Here is a 20,215-nt window from a genome sequence, read left to right as displayed (position 1 = left end):
AATTGTAAATATCTGAATACTTTAAAGAATCTGCAGTCAGTATTTTGTGTATTTACGCGCACTTGAGGATTAATTTGTATGTATTAAATGTATCACGTCTGTTTGGAAAGCTGTGAAGAATGACTGTGCAATACAATCCAATACAATCTGAACAATCTGCACAGAAAGGCACAAGCTTGCTTAAAATATTGCAACTTTTGTGATGGGGGAATTAAAATTTGACACTTTCAGTGTGCTTAATTTGAAACAGTTTATTCAAATTTAGTTGTTTTACCAGTTTCCTACAAATTATGTTGGTTGGACTCACATCTAAAAAATAAGTAATTGTCCAAATTTTTCCTTAGTATGAAGACAATTATTGTAAATAAAAAAAATATTTGGTGTAACAATAACATTTTGCTGTGTTTCCGACAATAATTTTGTTAATGATAAATAGTTATCTGCAGATTGCTTTTTCAGTTGATCATTTTGTCTTTAAAATAGCAATAGTATTTTGTAAAACAAAAATAAACCAAAAAATTGACATGATGATTTCCCACAGACCAAAAAAAAAAAATCATCCTCAGAATCCATATATTCAGTTTACCCTCATGTGTGACAAAGAAAAGCATCCATTTCCTATATTCAAGAAGCAAATATTTTGACATTTTGCTTTAAAAAAAAAAAAAAAAAACTGGCTAAAATGATAAATTGGTGCTGTCAAAAATAAAAATAGCAGCATCAGATATTAGGTCTTATGTGTGCTTTTGTGCTGTAGTTAATCTCTAAAACTCGCCCTATACAATGCTGCTGATCCCACCTCACACCAACATTATATTAATCTCACATTGGTTGAGCTGGTTGGCACAGGAGAGGAAATGTCAGCAGTTTGGAGATATTTTTAAATAAACAATAATGACAAAAATCACAGCAGACTGCAAACTCTGCTCCACTAAACTGCCAGCAGTTTATTTACCATAATAAAATGATAAAACACATACAGAGAAAACACAAGGGTTTGCTAATGTTAACAGAAACAGCAACCCTGCAGGGAATATAAGAAGATAAAACATCCAGAGACAAACTGCAGGCAGTAAAACTGAACTCTTACCTGGTGTTTTGGTGGGTCAGGGTGCAGGAGCTGAAGAATTAGCAGATTCCAAGTGGAAACCCTGGTGGGAGCAGGTAGCAGGTGAGTTGGGTGTGGTCACAATGACTGGGTATGGACGGAGAGGCTGAGGACACCTGGTGGGTGGGAGGCGAACTATAAGAAAAACTCACAGCTTAAATGTGACCCTGTATAAGGAAGTACCAAAATGAAAGTAAACGTGTTTGCTGTAAAAAAGAAGTGCACACATAGTAATAGTTGCCATTTTATTGCCAATTGTTAGTTAGTCTTTGCCTTGCTATTTCCACACAAACCAAAGATTTAAAAAATATAATACATTTTAAGGCGAAAAATATGAGAACACAGAAAATATGGATATTTGGGAACCTCGACAGGGTGAATAAGTGTGCAGTATTTGCCGGGATAAAACCATTAAACGGTCAATAATGTGGATAAGCAGCAGTGAGTCTCAAACTTATATATTAGAAAAGCAGAGTTAGTTACTGAATATGCTGTTCTTATTGGTGTCAACACTTCATTCTCTTGTCTAGATAAGAGAATATTAGAGTTTGTGCTCAACAGATGAACCTCCAGCTGAAGGACATCTGTACAAGCCCTTAAATTCTTTCGCGATTACTAGGGGGGGTAAAACCTGCAGTTATTTTAGAGTAAAGCAAAGTCACCAGATTCAAAGTCATGTGATGTAAGGGGATTCAAATGCAGTAATCCAGATTTCTGTTGTCATGGGATCAGTGCTTCTGTTGGCTCTGTTTTGGTCAGGCAACCCTGCTTCATCCCCAGAGACAGTAAAATTAGTACTCAGCCTGCCACGGTGAAGCAACTCAAGCAATATGTCTCCAAGCTGCCATCTATATAATGATTTATTTCTTCTCTAATTTGACCTTAAAAAAAACATGAAGCATGACAGTTTCCTCAATGATGCATTTGTACCTGCTGATGAAACAATATAATTATAGTAGGACTTTTAATATTTCTTAAATATATATATATATATATATATATATATATATATATATATATATATATATATATATATATATATATATATATTTTTTTTTTTTTAGAGAAAATTATACCTTTACTGGGCTGCACAGTGGTGTAGTGGTTAGCACTTTCGCCTTGCAGCAAGAAGGTCCCTGGTTCGCGTCCCGGCTTTCCCGGGATCTTTCTGCATGGAGTTTGCATGTTCTCCCTGTGCATGCGTGGGTTTTCTCCAGGTACTCCGGCTTCCTCCCACAGTCCAAAAATATGCTGAGGTTAATTGATCATTCTAAATTGCCCGTAGGTGTGAATGTGAGAGTGATTGTTTGTCTCTGTATGTAGCCCTGCGACAGACTGGCGACCTGTCTAGGGTGTCCCCTGCCTTCGCCCAAGTCAGCTGGGATAGGCTCCAGCCCCCCCCGCGACCCTAGTGAGGATTAAGCGGTGTATAGATAATGGATGGATGGATGGATATACCTTTACTGCAGATATATACGACAGATGTTACTTTACTTGTCACTTCAGCAAAAGGCTAATTCAGCTGAAGTCAATTTTGTATGTACAGCTCAGAAAACACACATTAAGAAGGTAGATGCAACTGGCAATTGATTTCTGTAGTTCTTACAGCGAAGCAACGTATTTTTATACCAATGACAGATGCAAAGCAGGTAAAGAAATTTGTAAATATCAGCCATTTCTTCAACTTTCTTAAACTAAAAAAAAACACAGTATAGTTAACAACACATTGCTTCATCCAAGGAGGTATTAAAAACTGCAGGCAAAATGAGAATTTGTTTTTTCATGTGGGTGTTTTGGCTTCATAACTATTATACAAAGCTCATCTTCTGAAGCCACATTTACATATATTTTCCTAATTTTATTTCTTATAGTCCTGCAGCACCCACATTTTTGGTGCGATACTGTTTTCTGGAATCTATGCCTCTAACGTCTGCACAGCCTGGAGTCTATTATATATCTTGTGCCTTTTATTGATGATCCTGCTTCTGTTTATGTGTTTGAATTTTATATCCCACTTACCTTTGGTTTATGCATATGCAGGGTTTATGTTGGGCTTCTTTTAATTGAATGATATTGTTCCACATTAATTTGCACATACAACACCAACAATTATTCACAGCTGCTGCTTTTTCCTGTTATCTTAACTCCTAAAATACTGCAGCATCATATGCCTTATATGGAGAATAGAAGTGGACAGGCAGTTGATCTGTTCTGTTAATTAAATTGCTGGAAATGTTGCACACAAAGCGTGAGCTGGATGCCAGTATTGAACAACAACAAAAATGGCAAACCATCTCCTCAATCAGTATATCAGTGAACCCAATTTGCATAGGAAAATATGAAAATTCAGTGACTGCATGCCAGTGATTATTGCTTTATTCTAAATTAGCAGTATAATTGATAGTACAATGTTGTGTATATTGTTCTTTTGGAGTGGTCCATTTAAAATCCAGACCTAAAGCCAACAGAGATCCTGTGGAATGAGCTAAAGAATTCTTTACACCAGACATCTCAAGCATATGATTGAGGTGAAGCAGTTCTGTTTGGAAAAAATGATCCAAGATTCCTATTAATTGTCGTGCAAGTATGATTCGCAGTGAATTGCTGCTGCCAAAGAAGATTCAACCATTTACAAAATCCAGGGGCTTATCTACTTTTTTCACATGTATGTTCAACAGACACAAAAAATCCTAATTGTTTATCCATGTTGACTTTATTTACACTTCAATCAGATCATATTTTGTGCCATATAAATGCAAAAAAAAGGTTCACATACCCTTGCTTGCCACTGTTTTATTGGTCTTATTGTATTATTAAAAGAATTAGTGGATGAAACAGTATTAATATTTTTCTTTTTCATCAATTAATTATTTCAGTTTTTTTCAGATAGTTATGTCAATCAGTCTCTAGTACTAACTTCTGATTTGTAAGGATTTCACACTTTTTCTGTATTACATGACCATAAACTTAACTTTTGGTCCGACAAAACAAAGCCTATAGTATGCAGACATCACCTTCCTTGTTTGCTTTCCAGACGTTTGCCTGACAAAATGATTCAAAATAATCAGACCTTTAATGTTATGAGGAATGAAAATAGGTATTAGTCCTAGTTTCAAACTTAAAAAATCGGCTGCTCTGTTACAGCTGCTACAGAGATTAAAAACCATTTTCACAGTGAGTATATTCACCAGAAAGCAGCCTTTTAGCCTTGTTAGCGGTCTCTCATCATTAGCACTATCAATTAGGGAAAATAAAAAATTGAAACAAGTAATAATTGACGCTGAGTCAGCCCTCCAGTCACTGATAGTAAAGTAGCCCCTCTGAGCTTTGGGATAGAGTTATTCTATTCTTTGCACATTCAACAAGAGTTCTTTGCTTTTCAGTTCAAAAGAATTTGACTGATATTCATGGTAGATTCCTAAATCCTAAATTGTCATAATTATTTATGGGAATGTTTTGTGACTTTTGAGGGATATTGGTGAGTCTTGGTATGATTTATTAATCATAACATGAAATCCTTAATTGCGTATTTGATCTTTGTGTATTGTCCAGTTTTCAATCTTTTGGCTTCACACTGAGACAGAAGCGAGTGAAAAAGCAGAGATCTATCAACAGACAGCTGTGATCAGGTCCTTTTTTTGAAGCCTGTACGTGCTGTCTTGACTTTCACAATCTAAACCAGGATAAAAAAGGCGCAGACACAATTGACCAAATGTGAGCGAAACCGTGTTTTCCCACCTTGTCTAGGTACAACAGAAGAGCCGGAGCCAGCCTCATTACCAAACCACAGCACTGACTGTGTTCCTGCTTGGCACAGTTTCCACTGAGCAATGTGAGTGAGATTTCCCCAAAGAAATCTAGGTTTAGCAATCCGCAATCTTAAAATAGCTTTGAATCATACATTATTACATAGCACGCCTGCCTCCTCTGTCAAACTGCACTTGCTGCTGTGATTATTGTCTCCTTGTTTTCTCCGAGCTTCCACGTCTGAAAAGATTCCCCAGGTTCATTAGCATAGCTTTATAGCTGATATGAAGACGCTCACAGTTGGTTTTTCTGTTTCTCTAAAGCAAATACACTTAAAAAGGAAAAAAAAGATGTAGACTGTGTAACACGTATGAATAGATATTGGCATGTTTGATCATCATTTGCTGCGAAAAACATACAGAGATTCTTGATAAGGCATGTCGAGGTGTTTGTGTGTAGCGGAGGTGGCCAGATTTCAATCTTGCAGCCTGACTCTGTGCTTCCCTTGGGTTCAGTGAAGCATAAAAGATGCTGAGAGGTGTGACACCCCGCTGAAACTTCCACTGCTTCAAGACGATTGATGTGACAATTTCACACATACGAGCACACACACACACACACACGCACACATGCACACATTGCACTCAGATGCAACAAACCAGAGATACTGTGTCAACTGCCACACAGGTCTGGGACACACGCACACACATACACACACACAAGCTTGTGCACATACAGATAAGCAAAATGTCAGTGCAACATGGGAGCAGACCGATAATCAAAACCAAGCCTCTTTGTGTCCGTCCGTCCGTCCGTCCGTCCGTCCGTCTTTTGTTCCAGCAGGAGTGCCGCCGCTCCTCTGTGTGACCGAACTGTCTCACTGATTAATCCTCAGTCTGTCAGCTGGCCGGCGGTGATACTGAAACCAAACAAAAAAATCGCACAAAGCTTAGCAGCGTGCTCTCATGGTCGTTTTCAGGATGTGCAGGCATGCAGGTTGGACTCACAAATAGAAATGTACTAAAGCAAAAGCGTGTTTGACCGGGGAAACACTGACCTGTGGGGAACCTGAGCAACAAGCATGCTTTGTTTTCAATTTACAGCTAATTATAGGGACATTTCAGTTGGTTGGTGGAGTTTGTGTGTGTGTGTAGTCAGTGGACAAACCCAGAACTTATTTCATGTCCCTGCCACCAGACTGCATTAGCGTTCCCGGCCTTTACCACTCGTATCTCTGCAAGATAAGGGGATATTTCTCAGCCCAATATTGCTTGCTCTTTTCTGTGCTGTCACTGAATACAATGACCATCACCACATCCAATGAATATTATTAGCATTTTTCTCAGGATTCTGCCAACACTAGAAGACAGCTTTGTGGGAGTACAAGTACACATTGTTTTTGCGGCGGTCTCATATCTGAGCTGACTCGTGTAGAATAGATTTGATGCCGTGGTGTATTGTCCGACCTTGATGTAATTATGAGGCAGCTGCCAAACATCCATTATTGCCAGTCATTAAGAAGAAGTCACCTGGCTCAGCGGTTTCAAGCCGCCGCCGTTGTTCTGATGTGAAAAGGACCTGACAGAGGTTAAGAGAGTGAAGGCTGCAGAAGAAATAACGGCCGCTGATTAAAAGTTGGCAAAGAATGAGGATTAGAGGAGGGAGAAGAGAGCTGTCCCTGGAGAGGCGTCAATAAGATTGTGAAAGACCTTGAACTGAGGGATCAGTCGGAGCATTGTGTCGGCCAGGGAGCATTTCTCACCGTCATCTCTCCAGACTTTAAGTAGCAATTGAGGAGGAATGACAGGTCAGCGTATCAGACCGCGGTGGGCCGGTGATATTGTCCATTGTGCTCTGTGACTCTGTTAGCCAAGGTCTAAACAGTGTAAAATAACTAGTTTTCATCCTGTGATGTTTCTTTTTACTTTTACTCATAAGGGTTGGAACTAATGCTAAGAGACAGAAATCCTCTGAGCTTCATACCTGATTTTTTTTCCACACAATCATTACTGACAAAACTTTGAAATCTCATGCATTAGCCTATTAACTGCTGCCATGTTTAATCTGCTTCTGACTGATTTAAAACATTTGCTATAATTACAAGAAGGTCTGGGCAGGACACTGGAGTGGTAGTTTGTTGGATATTTTATGGAGGATTATGTTTCTTTCTACAAAATTCCTCCTTTCATTGATCAAAAAAAGCCACAAATCTCAAATATTGCATTGTTTACATGTATTTTTTCCAAAATCCATTACACATTTTGATGCAGAAAACCTAAAAAAAAACTGACATTTTAGATTTCCAGCTTTAACAGATGTGTGTTTTTGACTTGCTCATAATAGTCAGTCTGCTAAACCAGCTCTTAATAAATGAAAAGTAAATGATGTTCTGTCTAAAGTCACTTCACATAAATAGCATTGCTTTTTCTAATTAAAACTTGCATTATAATAACCAAATCTGTCCGAATTACTTAAATTACCAATGAGAAAGTTTTATTAAAAAAAAAAAGGCACTCTTTGCCTTTCGGGTGTTATTTCAGTTTCTGCTCTCATTTCCTGTCCTGTTTTTGTCACAGCTTTGGACCAAAAGTGATGAATCCCTTTTCAAACAAAAATTAATAGTGGATCCTTCGTATCTTGTGTGTTGTCACGCCACATTTTCTCAGCAAACAGAACACACTGCCATAGATTCTAATTATCTCCATAATCTTTATCATCTCCATCCTTTTTTATTTGGAAATTAGATTAATACCTGTTTACTTTCCTGGTTGGGAGAGACCAGTGTGGGAAGATTTCTCATTAATGAGTAATGAGAAATGTGTCTGCAGTGGTGACAGTCCCAACCATGAATGGGTCTCATTCTGATGTCCGAACTCCTATTATTACTACTTGCCCTCACGTTCATAATTTTACACATTAAAATAAGTGAATGCCTTTTATCTGTCCCGATGCCTCTCACTCAGTCTCTCTCATCCGTAACCAAACCCGGTTGACAGCTTCAATTAAACCCTGCAAAATTGCCCCAGTATCTGTCTCCCTCTGGGGCCATTTAGTTGTGCTTAGCTCTCTGCAAGCTGGGCTTGTCGCCAGGCAAATCTTTAGACTGTTTCATGTTCTTTCTTAAAATGTAGGCCAACCGAGCCCTTTAGTGCCACCTGGCCAGCCAACAGACTGAGGTAGTCACAGTGTTAGTTAACCTGGGTGATAGTTTGCTTGCTCTGGTCACATTTAGTGGCCACATGCAACAAGCTTCAGAATGACCAAATGTTTTCATTCCCCTGCTGTTGCTTGTGATCATAGTATTATAATTCCTTTAATTGGCTGATTAGTTTTTTGACTTTTTTGACTCAAAAGCAAACTGGTCAGAAACACTGAATTGCCTTGCAACTTGTTTGAAGTAGAGCTTAGACAGTGCAAAAGACTACAATAAACAAGCAGCTGACCACTAAAGTGCATTTAATTCTGTGAGATGACATGAATAGTTTGTTGTTGTTAATCCAGGAATTATATTTGAAGTTACATTTAGTGTGATTTGACTGTTTTGCATGCAAAAATAAGTTTGACAATCTGGTGCTTGTTACACAAAACCAGCATATTTCTCATCCCTAATTGTGGCTGGACACGGCTGTGACTATATTTAGACTGTGCAGATGGAACACCTACTGTACCTGCTGCCTGCAGATGGCTGTAAGGAGAGTCACTGGTGTAAAGACATTTGTCAGAGTGATTTATATTCACTCAAAAGCTCCATTCTGTCTGGCATTAATACAAAAAAATCAGTCTAATTTTTTTGTGTACATGATCACGTTAGGGCTGCACAGTGGCGTAGTGGTTAGCACTTTCGCCTTGCAGCTAGAAGATCCCTGGTTCGTGTCCCGGCTTTCCCGGGATCTTTCTGCATGGAGTTTGCATGTTCTCCCTGTGCATGCGTGGGTTCTCTCCGGGTACTCCGGCTTCCTCCCACAGTCCAAAAATATGCTGAGGTTAATTGATTACTCTAAATTGCCCGTAGGTGTGAATGTGAGAGTGATTGTTTGTCTATATATGTAGCCCTGCGACAGACTGGCGACCTGTCTAGGGTGTCCCCTGCCTTCGCCCGAGTCAGCTGGGATGGGCTCCAGCCCCCCCCCCACGACCCTAGTGAGGAATAAGCGGTGTATAGATAATGGATGGATGGATGGATGATCACGTTAGATGGTTGTAAAACAGAGAATTTGAATTGAAATGAGCGTTGGGGCTTGATTAAAAAAAATAATCTAATTACAGGCTTTGTAATTTATTAATTGGAATTAATCACATTTTAGTCAAAGGGCAATATTTGACACAATAAGCAAAGTTTTTCATTTCAAATAAATTTTGGTTGACAGTTGAATTAAAGAATAGACATATACGTGAATTTAAACAGCAAGAATGTTTGTTTCATTTATATTGATCTGCATTTTTCATCTGTCTACTACATTCCAAGATTACTGCAAAGTGCAATTATGTTCAACATTTTAAGACTTTTTGTAAATTTAAGCACTCTCAGAGTCTTGAAAAGTGGTCTATTGTGGGCTGCCTACACTGTTTTCCGGTACCAGGACTGTCGTAGCTAATGTACCGGTGCTTGGCCCCGGAGTTAATTTGCATAAAGTAATTTCATTTATGCAAATGCAGTGTGGGGAGTGGAGGTCCGACACATCGCAAAACTTTTGTTAAACGTCTAAACTTGTCGTCGTTGAACTAAAACCAGGACAGATTCAGCAGTTTATTTATCGCCTCAGATGCTTTCAGAAATACTTTTTGCTGAACGAGTTTCATAATAAAAGAGAAAGTTTGCAACCAAGCCGTCATGTTGGTACGACTTTCTGCGCTGATTCACTCAGTGCATCCTGTGCTTCTTCTTCACGGCTGGCAAACAGACTTTAGGTGCATTAGCACCACCTACCAGGCTGGAGTGTTCATCAGCGTTACCGGTGTGACAGAAATTAGGGAACTGAGAAAGGTGCGATTAAGTTATTTTTTTAACATGTTATTTTTTCTGTAATTAATTAATTGTCATTAACATGTTAAAGTCTCAGCCCTAATTGAAATACGAACAATATATGAAAAGGGGCATTGATGTGATTTCACTGAGGTTTATATGGCTGCGGCCTAAAACGGTAAAGGTAAATGTTACAAGTGTGTGATCAGGTGACCATCAGACTGCATGAGACTGCAGAGTGCATCAGGATTGGTAGGACAACACTCTATAACATACTGCTCCTCCCAGTGGGGTGAACAGTGAGTCACCAAGATACTAGTCTACCACAAAACCTTGTGTTACTCAGGAAACCAGTCTGACTCCAGCAGCTCTGTGTGGCTGTATGAATAGTAGCGTCAATATATAATTGCGGGACTTTTTGTAACTTAGTTGACAGGTATCATAGTTGACATTTGTTGCTGTTTTCAGGCCTAAAATCAACATGGTTGCCTATAACCAAACACCACATGGCATTTTTAGAGAAGGATTCTTCTAAATATTATATATACAATTGAGTAAAATTGAAATTGAAAGTTATTTATAAAGATATTGTAGAAACACTGTCCACACTTGACTCACACACTACTTTATATTAAATAACTCAGAAAGCCTTGGAGTCTTGCCAGTCTTTTCTTCAGGAGGAAATGACATCATGTGGAGCAGGTCATGTGATCTGGAATTAACACACTTCCTGGAGAGGTGCTTTTGTAATGGGTAACTTAGTTGAAAGTGATTTCTTGGACACAGATACAATTTGTTATTTTCCATGTAAAATTTGATACAATGCCAAAAAAGAACTATCTGTCATGATTATCTCAACTTAATAAAAAGAACACAATCAAAACAATTTTTGAATAAGCTCATTGTATTGTTGTTTAGCTAATTAGAAGGTGGTTGTTATTAAATTTGGACGGTGATTTAGTTGACATTTTAGTGATATCCAGTCATTTTTATTAATAAGTGATTATTTCCATATTAACTAATTGTGGAATTTGTAAAGACATGATCATAATGAACATAAAAAACATTAGTTTTTTTTACTTTTAATGAAAACATATCCAAGATATATCCCATGGATTTCAAAAGTCCCTCAATTATACATTGACCCAGTAGCATGCTGAAAGTATCAGTGAAATCCCATGGATGTTTAGCAGGTATTTTGCAATTAAATATGTTCACCATCTGGGTAAAATACTACATGTTACCTTGTCAACATCTGTAAATACGCACTAAACACAAAGTACAGCTGAGGTTAATGGGAATGTCCTTCGTTTAAGAGAATTTATTCTCTAAGGCACGAGACAAGTTGAAATATTACCCTGATGATGGTGCCTGCGGAATAGTCAGGGGATCATTAAAGTTAATACAATTCATCCCAAGTGGAGCATGAATATCTTTCATGGCAGTGCATCTGGTAGTTATAGAAACATTACTTTGAAAACCACAAATGTCAGCCACATGGCAGTGGAGATAAAAGTCAAGTCATCACCAAATTCATTACGCTTCCTCCTCTGGGTACCAAACAGGTGAACTGCTTGACATAACAATCACTAGAGCCACCTTTCTATAGCCTCTTTGCTATCTTAGTGTCGATGTCATTAGTTTTATTCAGATCCAGGTTTGATACTTTCCTCTATATTCAAAAATGCACTCATGGTGATCCTTGTATCTCTTTTTCTTCCCCTTGTCTTGAATACCATTTTCCTTCACTGTGAGTCTGTGCACACGCTTGTTGTTTGTGTTCTTGTAGCTACAAAATATGCCCCTCTAAAGCTGGACCACTCGAAAAGCAAAATGCCCATCTGCTGGATTCTTTCTCCCTTCATTTGTTGTAAGTAGGGACATTTACTCAACACAAGAAACAACAAAAAGTGCTGCAGAATGTTGTGTTTGCAAAACTGTTAAACAAAAAGACGAGGCTATATTAACACTGAGGAATTGTTTGAACAATGCGTGCGTGCGTTTATTCTGTACCAGAGTTTATTTGATGACTGGCTGAGTCGGTCCTCCTCGAGAGACTTAGCCGGGAAACAAAGGGTTGCCATGGTAACAGTCAAGGGTGAAGGAGGAGGGTGTGTCTGTGGTGTTGTGCTTGAAGTGGCAAAATGGACATTGGCAGGCAGAGTGGCGGGGGAGCGAGCGCTGCGTTTTCTGTGGTCCTGTGCCATTCGTGCCGCTCACCAAGTCTCCCCTCTCTTCCTGTCTCCCACATATCTCCCTTGTTGTCGTCCTGAAGTGAGTGGGAGACCATGAGGAGAACAAATGCTGCATCTTAATGAGACAGCTGAGAAGAAACTCATTTTCTCGCTCTGTCTCTCTCTCTGATGGAACTTCTATGCTTTATTTACAAGCCGCATAACTCAGCACGGCCGAGTTATTGCTCAGTTTATCAGCATATGTTTAATGGTGTGGAAGCGTTGTAAGGGCGCTTTAATGTCACACAGTTAAATGTTTACAAGATCATGTGATCAGAGCTGACCCCGGTAAAGATGACGGATGAATGGCAGCGGTGATTATTTCATTTGCTGCGCGATGTTTACATGCTTGGCGCCTCAGAAATTTTGATTCTCCCTGGAAAATGTGTCCAATTATACAACACAGCTGGTTTTCTGAAACTAAAATACCAAGAATAAAAAGTGGGTTTATGGATTGAAGTTGTGCAGTAAACCTGCAGTAAAAAAGGAACGTTTATTGCGGATATCCAAAACAGATACTTCATAACCTGCCTCATACACAGTTGTTTCTGCTTCTAAGGTGAATATAATGAATGAAATGAACCTTAATTAATAGCTTAGTTAAACAAAACACATAAAAACAGCTATTGATAGAGACAAAAATGAGTTTATTTCTTTATTTGGTAGGGACAGTGCACATTAATGAACGCCCATTTATTCAGAAATGGGCATAAATATGCCGGATTATAGCACAATGCCAATTCACATCCGTGGTCCCTAAGAAAAAAAGACATAACAGTGAAACATAAAACAATAAGTCACAATAAAAGCACATTGCAAAAAGTACACAAAGAAAACATAACAGTGAAACATGCAATAAAACATAGGACAATGGATCACAATAAAAGGTCAATAGGTCGCAATAAAAAGACAATAGGTTGCAATAAAAAGATAATATATCACAATAAAAAGTCAGTAGATCGCAAAAAAAAAGGACATTACAAAGTGTACACAAGGAAATTATAAGTCAGTGGTCACAGGATTGGTTCACTTTCAGCCACATTTTACAAGAAATGTGTCCCTGTATTGTGCTTTTTTCATTTATTTATCTCATCTTATACTATCTGAAGCTGTACTACATTCACAGAATTGATTTCTGGGAGATTTGATAGACATTTGTGATACTGATGTTGTTCCTGACTAATAGAAATATTTGGGGCATTTCTGTTACTGTGCCTTCAGTCTAGTATTATTCACCATTTCAAGAGGTTGAAACGAGATTTTGAAACCTTGTCTAATTTCATTCTCAGCAAGTGTTCTTCAGACCAAATTCAACAAATATTGCATTTCTTTTTTTTATGATCCCCATGAGCACAAGTAACTTATGTGAGGGTACACTGGTAAAGAAACAGCGATCAGAGTATTCAGAATAATAATGTTTGGCCGTTTGTAGCCTTGCAAGTAATCATAAGTGCTTCTTTAATGTGTGTAGGCAAGTCTAATCCAATACCCTTCTTATAAAATTCAGTAAAATTCTCCATTCTCACTTTCCAGTGTTTATACACAACCCTGTCTCTGTAAATAGGAAACAAATACAGCGATTTGGACCAATACACACAAGATTATTCCATCAAGATGATAAATCTGGCAAAGGCTCACAATATAAATATGCTAACTAAATATAAACAATCTTCCTAAAAAGTTGCAAGCTGCACCTTTAAGTCTACCACCCCTCAAATTGATAATAAATTACTTCAAGACAGACTTTATATGGACATTTTTTCTGTCAGACGGCTATTTTTTATTATATATATCAAGAATTGGATGTTGAAATCTTGGTGACGCACATTTTCTGGCTAGATCAATAGAAAAAAAGATGAAAAAAAGTGAAAAAAAGATTAAAGACATCAGAGAAAGATCAGTGGGAAAGTCAACATGAAAGTTCCAGCCTCTTTGGTTGGAATAAGAAGGCTGTGGTTCAGTCATGATGCACCAAAAACTGGTGCCGTTTAGAGAATAATTCCCAAGAAACTCCCAGTTATGTAGAAAAATCAAAAGAATCAACTGGAAAATATAAAATATAAGTCAATGGTCTTTGAAAAGTTAGTGGTCCAGTTAATACTAACAATGTTTACCTGTGTTTTATTTATGTAGTCTCTTTGCTTGTAGGAGGCATCAGAATGGAAATGAACTCAGAACAAGAGAAACCATCATGCTTCCCCTTTTCAAAAACATACTGCCTCCACTTTTAGTCCACAGAGCTCACAAACAGCACCAATTTACTGTTAAATGATGATACTTGAAGTTAATTAAAAATGTGGAACCTTCAGCCAACATGCCAAAAAAAAAAGAGAGACATTTATAATTAGTTTCCAATAAGTGACTAAAAATGATCACAGCAGCTCTTTGTTTCCACAAAAAACATGTTTGGGTCATGAACAATGTTAGAAAATCACTTTAGACAATTAAATTACACAGAAACAGATGCCACAACATTAATAATACTTGTCTTGTGATTTGATTTATGTCATAATATTCCAGACTAGTTTAAAAAGATCTTCAGTAATCAAATTAATGTTTACTTCAGTGAACTGGGTTTCAGTGTTTTGCGTTGTCAGAAAAAGTTACTGAAATAGCAACTTAAATAGCGACTTAACAGTATCTTTAAAAAGCTTTGAAACCTTGTTTTTCAGCTAAGTTCTGAGTTGGTGTTTAAATAATTTAGTACCTCTGTTCATAATTAAAGTCTGCTGAGAATGATCAGTTTGAATTATACATTTTGATGAATGATAACACTGAAATATTGCACAGCCCTTGAAGAAACACTGTTGTGCTGGGAAACATTTAGGACTGTTTCATGTTTTTCCCTACAAGCTGGAGACCTCTCAGCTAAACACCTCTTTAATTCATGTGCTAGCACTGTCAGAGCAGATATTTATTTCTTGTCTTATTGCATTTAAAGAAGACTTGAGCAGCAATGTTACAGTTTGTGATTCTTTTCCTGGTCTCATCTCTTCTGTCTTCGCTGTCAAAGCCTGACTGTCTAATTCACTGGTGTGATCAGAGGTCATAACTTAAAATTCAAGGCAGGGAGACATTAGCATTCCCGAGGCCCACAGTGACCAAGCCATCTGCTGCTTTCGAACCGCTTCCCTCGCCCTCTGTCTGCTCGGTTGACGCAAACGCACACCTCACACAAACACGTACACACACACGCACACACTTTTAAGAAGTGTGTCTGCCAAACAAGGGGAGTGTCTGGGGGTAATTTAAAGCTTTATCTTACAGTAGCCGAAGCGTTTTGTGGCAGACAATGAATGGGTCCGTCCATGGAGACGGAGCTGCACAAGTGGTCCCCAGCTGCAGCTCAGAACAGACAAATGGGATACTGCAGGGAGGCTGGTGTGCTGCTGTTAGTGCCGCCGGTGTGTATGTGTGTGGAGTCTTTTTTTAGTGATGAAGGTAACAGCTTGAATCAGTGCCTACATTTCAGAGCATTTGTGTGGGAGACAGATACTCGGTGTGTGTGTCCAGGTGGGATATAGAAATAAGTGTACAGTGATGGAGCCAGCTGGATTCTGATTTCTTTTTGTGCCGGTCACTGATTCATTTTCTTCAGCTACTCCATTTCTCTTCAGGTTCCCATTGGGGCTGTATGCCTGCATACATTAGGCAGAAGACAGGGAAACAACTTGTCCAGAGGAGACTCACTTGGATGCAATCTGCTAAATTCACAAGTTCAATTCATGGAGCTTCGACAATATTAGAGCATAATGTCCTCTCGTGGAACTTATTTTGACATATTTGAGTTGTGTGAGAAGAGGATCTCTGCTGGCCTGAGATTAGAGATGTTGACCCTGTAATCATGAAGTCCTCAGTTTGAGTCAGATAACTGTTCTGCCAGCTCAGAAAATTGCCCAAAAATCTAAAAGAAAGAAGAATATAGGAAGCAGGAAGAAACGGTTGAATGCAGCTTGTCAGTAACATGGAGTAGACAGAGAGGGAAAAAGAATATAAAAACAGCACCTATCAGAAATCCAGATTCATTTACAATTACAGATGTCATGTACCTAAGAATGTGCCTCTCATTTATGTTCAAAATGTGCTGGAGAATCACTAGAATTTATCTGAGATATGAAAGGATGACAGTTCTGGGCTAAATTGCATAAGAGGCATGGTTGAAGTTTCCCTTAGTGTTGGAAAAGGTTGAAAGCTTTCAAATTGCCCCTACATAACACCTACCTTTGGTTAAACTTTCATATCTGAAGTTGCACAAACTACAAAGACTACAGCTTGGGGGCCAGCTGACAGTACACACTGTACATTCTGCTCCTGCAAAAAAACAACTTGTCATCAGTAGTCTGGATTTACCTTCGAATATCACTGCAGAGAGACAAACAAAATAAACTACCCAGCCATTTTCATGCCACTAGGAATGCAGTTACACTTAGAACAAATTTAGATTGTGAGTGAAAGCAGTTGCCGTCGTCTCTGCATAGCTTTCGCTCGGTCTCACTTGGAGTATTACGTTTGTCAGAGAGGAAAGGAAAATGTTGAAGTGAAAAATATGGAGAAACCACACTCGCTGATTCACCAACATCCTCCCTCAGCAGTTCAGCATCAGCAGCTGCTATTGAGCTGACTGGAACTTCCACAAAAAGCCTCACAGCACCTGACTGCCAACTGGTGGCCGAGAGCTTGAAGGCCCGAGACTCTCAAAACTGTACTGTCCTTTGATCAAGATGGTAAACTAGATGGGAAAATATGGTTGTTGACTCGACAGTGAAACATTCATAAGCAAAACAGTTGCTTACAATTAGTTGTTCAGCAACTGTGGATGTACGAAGAAGCTCTCTAAACCTTCCTTCAGATTGAAATTTGAGTAGCTGCAATGAAACAAACGGTCTCTTGTTCTATTTGCCATGTAAAATCAAGTCTATTGAACTGAGCATCACTTAAACCTGCAGTGCACTTTTGTGTCCTATTTCTGGCAGTGAGAGTAATTACACAAAGACTGTCGACACTTATGATGTTTCCTTTTTATCTGGAGCACCTGAAACTTTTCTCAGATGTTTCTGCGGGTTTTTCCACCACATTCCTAGTTAGTTTGGCCTTCTCCTTTGCTGCAGTTGTTCCGCTCTTCAGCTGTGGATAACCCATGGTTAACATGAAATGCATGGATACTGGTATGTCAGCGTGGAAATGTAGCCTAGAACTCTGATTCTCTGAACTCTAGTATGCAGGAATGTACAGATAGATTCACATGGTGTTGATAGGCTTGATCAACGCTGTGTGAACTTGTTTTACATTGGCTTAAATGCAACAGATGCTCATTTATGTGTGAAAGTGCTGCTTTAATAGTAGTTAAGATTCTGCCTGTGAGTAGGAATGTAGTGGGGCTCATATGCTAAACCATTATTGAGTTATGTGGGCTAAAAAAATCACAAAAAACATATTTTTGAGTTAGATTTTTGAGTGTTTATTCTCCTAGGGTTAAAGTGAGGTTTTGATCTTAAGATACAAACTAGCCTCAGAGACATTTTGACACATCCTCTGTGTATAAGCAAAGATATACTGTGTGCCATAATTCATTCCAAATCTGCCTTAATGGTACTAAACAAGTAGGACAAATCCCCTGGTGTGACTTGTTATGATGGCATTACCATTCATGTACAAATGCATGCAAATTGAATAAACACAGTCAAATCTCAAATGCATGCCAGACAAAGCAGATTTGGGAGAAGCCACCTGGTCGGGGACTTACAGGATTTCCAAAATACATGGCAATTGCATTTCAGTCAGGATCAATGCAAAGAATCAAAAACATGTGACGTGAAACGGCAACAGTCGGGCGACACCGCAACAGAAAAAGGCAACCTGTGATTCTAACAAAGAGAAGGTCTGAGGGCATCGGTCCCCAGGGGATGCAGTTACCCATAGTTACCAATCCTTGCCCTCAGCTCTGGGGAATTGGGTGAGGCGGGGCTGAGCTCATGTGGGACGATGCTGGGATATAAAGGAGCTGGGAGGGTGGAGTCACAAAGGTACATGCTGTGTAGCAGCTGGTGGGGGTTGGGAGGAGCGAGAAGCAGCATGAGGGAAGGAGGGAGGATGGGGCCGTTGTTACAACAGATCGCAATGCTATTGTGTAACACATCCCAGCTCAGGACTCCAGGTAAGAGATGCAGTAGGCACATTGTTTCCTAGATGTTAACAAGGTGAGGGTATCTTCAAGACGCTGGGGAAAAAAATGGGAGTGAAAAGCTTTTCTCGGCTGTCAACAGAGAAGCTTCATTAGACGAACGTGTTGCTGTGTTCCATCAGGTGTTTGCATGCGTCTACACTCTATGCTGTGATCACTAACCTGCTACTTCTCCTGTTTGGAGCCCAGTAGATGGATCTAGTGTGCAGATTCAATCTTAGTCCCTCCGGCGTGGCTACTTGAGGAACAACCAACTGTATGCACGTGTGTGTTTCTATGTGTGTTTGTGTTGCAGTGGGGATGTGTTTGCAGCAGGTTGTTCAGAGCTAATTAACCAGTATAATCACTGGCGATGGAAAATGTAATCATGGTGAAGGAAAATGGGGGAAAGCTGCATCAACACCTCTCTGAGGGCAGTTGTTCATGGCAACTGGATGGCACAACAGAGTGGGCATAGTGACAAAATGGATGACACAAAGGGGGTGTTTGACAGAAAAGTACAGAGAACAAATTGAACTTTTATAGTTGGCTGTTAAAAAGCAGCACGGCTAACAGGAGTATAATTTTGAGGCTCTTATTGTGCAATCTATTTATTTTAGTGGGTTGATGCTGGTTTGAATGTGCTTTTCTATGTCATTCATGGTGCTTTTATCCTGTTTTGATATATTTTTAATAACTTCTGTTTATGTTTTGGGAAGAATAAGCATAATACTTTTGTTTTAAACCTAATATTACATGTATTTGTCTTCACTTGAAACTGTTGGGCTGCTTGGTTGCTCCTCATACAAATATAATCAGTGCTCGAAGGTCTTCTTAATCCATTGACTGCTTCATCTATTTAAAAGACTTGGCCTTGGATCAAAACTGCTGCACCATGTACGCATATTTTGGTACCTTTTATTCAGCCTGTTTTTGAGATGATGTGACATTTAATGTTAAGAGTATGTCGTAGTAATGGTAAGTCACGCCTACAGATTTCCATATACGTGACATCTGCCACCTGAAGATCTTTATGGCTGAAAGAGAAAATATATAAATAAATAAATAAATAAAATAAAATAAAATACTGGTTTTATAAAACCTCTTTACTATGTGCCTTTTCATAAACACTGTCAACTGTTGAAAGGACAACACCGTTCAGCAACAAAAAGGCTAGAGTAAAAAATGCTGGACTGTTGCTCTCAGGAAAGAAACACTGATCTATGCCTTTTTCAGCATTCTTCTTGATGTCTCCTTTTCATTTTCAATAGTGAGGGGGCAATTCATATGTGAGTAATGGTCTTGATTCAAGTTATGAATCTTCTATGAGAGGAAGAACATGTTGCTGTCTCTCATCTTCACCACTAAACTAGGTCTTGTACAGGAACAGTTTTCATTGTCTCTTACGATTCTCAACTAGCGTCCACAGAGGAAATAAATAATGTCTTGATTGATTGATCATCTGAAATGGTATTAGTGCACACGTGCATCACCTATGTGGAGACGACCTTGATTTAACTATTGATTCTTTGTTCAGCAGTTTCCCTCTCAATTTATGTGAAGGCAGTAGGTTTAGAGAGGCCCTTCTCTTTGTGTTTGCTGTTATAAAGCTGAGCCTTATGGAGCACACTGTGGTGAATTTCAAGCCAAAAATGTGCTAAATAAGCACAAAAGTGTTCCTCTGAATGAGGATAAAGTAAACCAGAGATTGTCTTTCTCAGTTACAGCAATATATTGGATTGTCAGGCACTGAAAAAAAAAATGTTTTTAAGGCAGAAATCTACTAATGGAAGACTTTGACTTAACAGTTTTCCCGGACTGTTTAAGCACACAAAAAGATGTGACTATGTTTGCCTTAAAAGCTTGAAATCTTGTCAGTACTAACCTTTATCATTTTGTTTTAGTGCTGAAGCACGTGTCTCTTGTGAGTATGTGCTTGATGCAATTGGAGTTGGCTGTGATTTTGCTCTAAAGCTGTGCCCCTCTGTGTTTTCTGTCTCACA

General features: G+C 38.8%; 1 protein-coding gene across 4 annotated transcripts in view; it reads left to right on the top strand.

The window, feature by feature from the left end:
- Positions 1 to 20,215, top strand: part of apba2b (amyloid beta (A4) precursor protein-binding, family A, member 2b) — a 71,793-nt gene that overhangs the window by 19,900 nt on the left and 31,678 nt on the right. Inside the window, exon 1 of one of the 4 annotated variants that reach the window (XM_035951191.2) lies at positions 18,094 to 18,206. The exons of the other annotated variants lie outside the window; for them this stretch is intronic. The gene's annotated coding sequence lies outside the window, so the exon portion shown is untranslated. Of the gene's footprint in view, positions 1 to 18,093; positions 18,207 to 20,215 lie in introns of those variants that run through there. 4 annotated transcript variants of the gene reach the window in all.

This window comes from Amphiprion ocellaris, chromosome 1 (genome assembly GCF_022539595.1).
Source record: "Amphiprion ocellaris isolate individual 3 ecotype Okinawa chromosome 1, ASM2253959v1, whole genome shotgun sequence".
Classification (NCBI taxonomy): domain Eukaryota; kingdom Metazoa; phylum Chordata; class Actinopteri; family Pomacentridae; genus Amphiprion; species Amphiprion ocellaris.
This window is presented reverse-complemented; position numbering and strand designations above follow the sequence as displayed.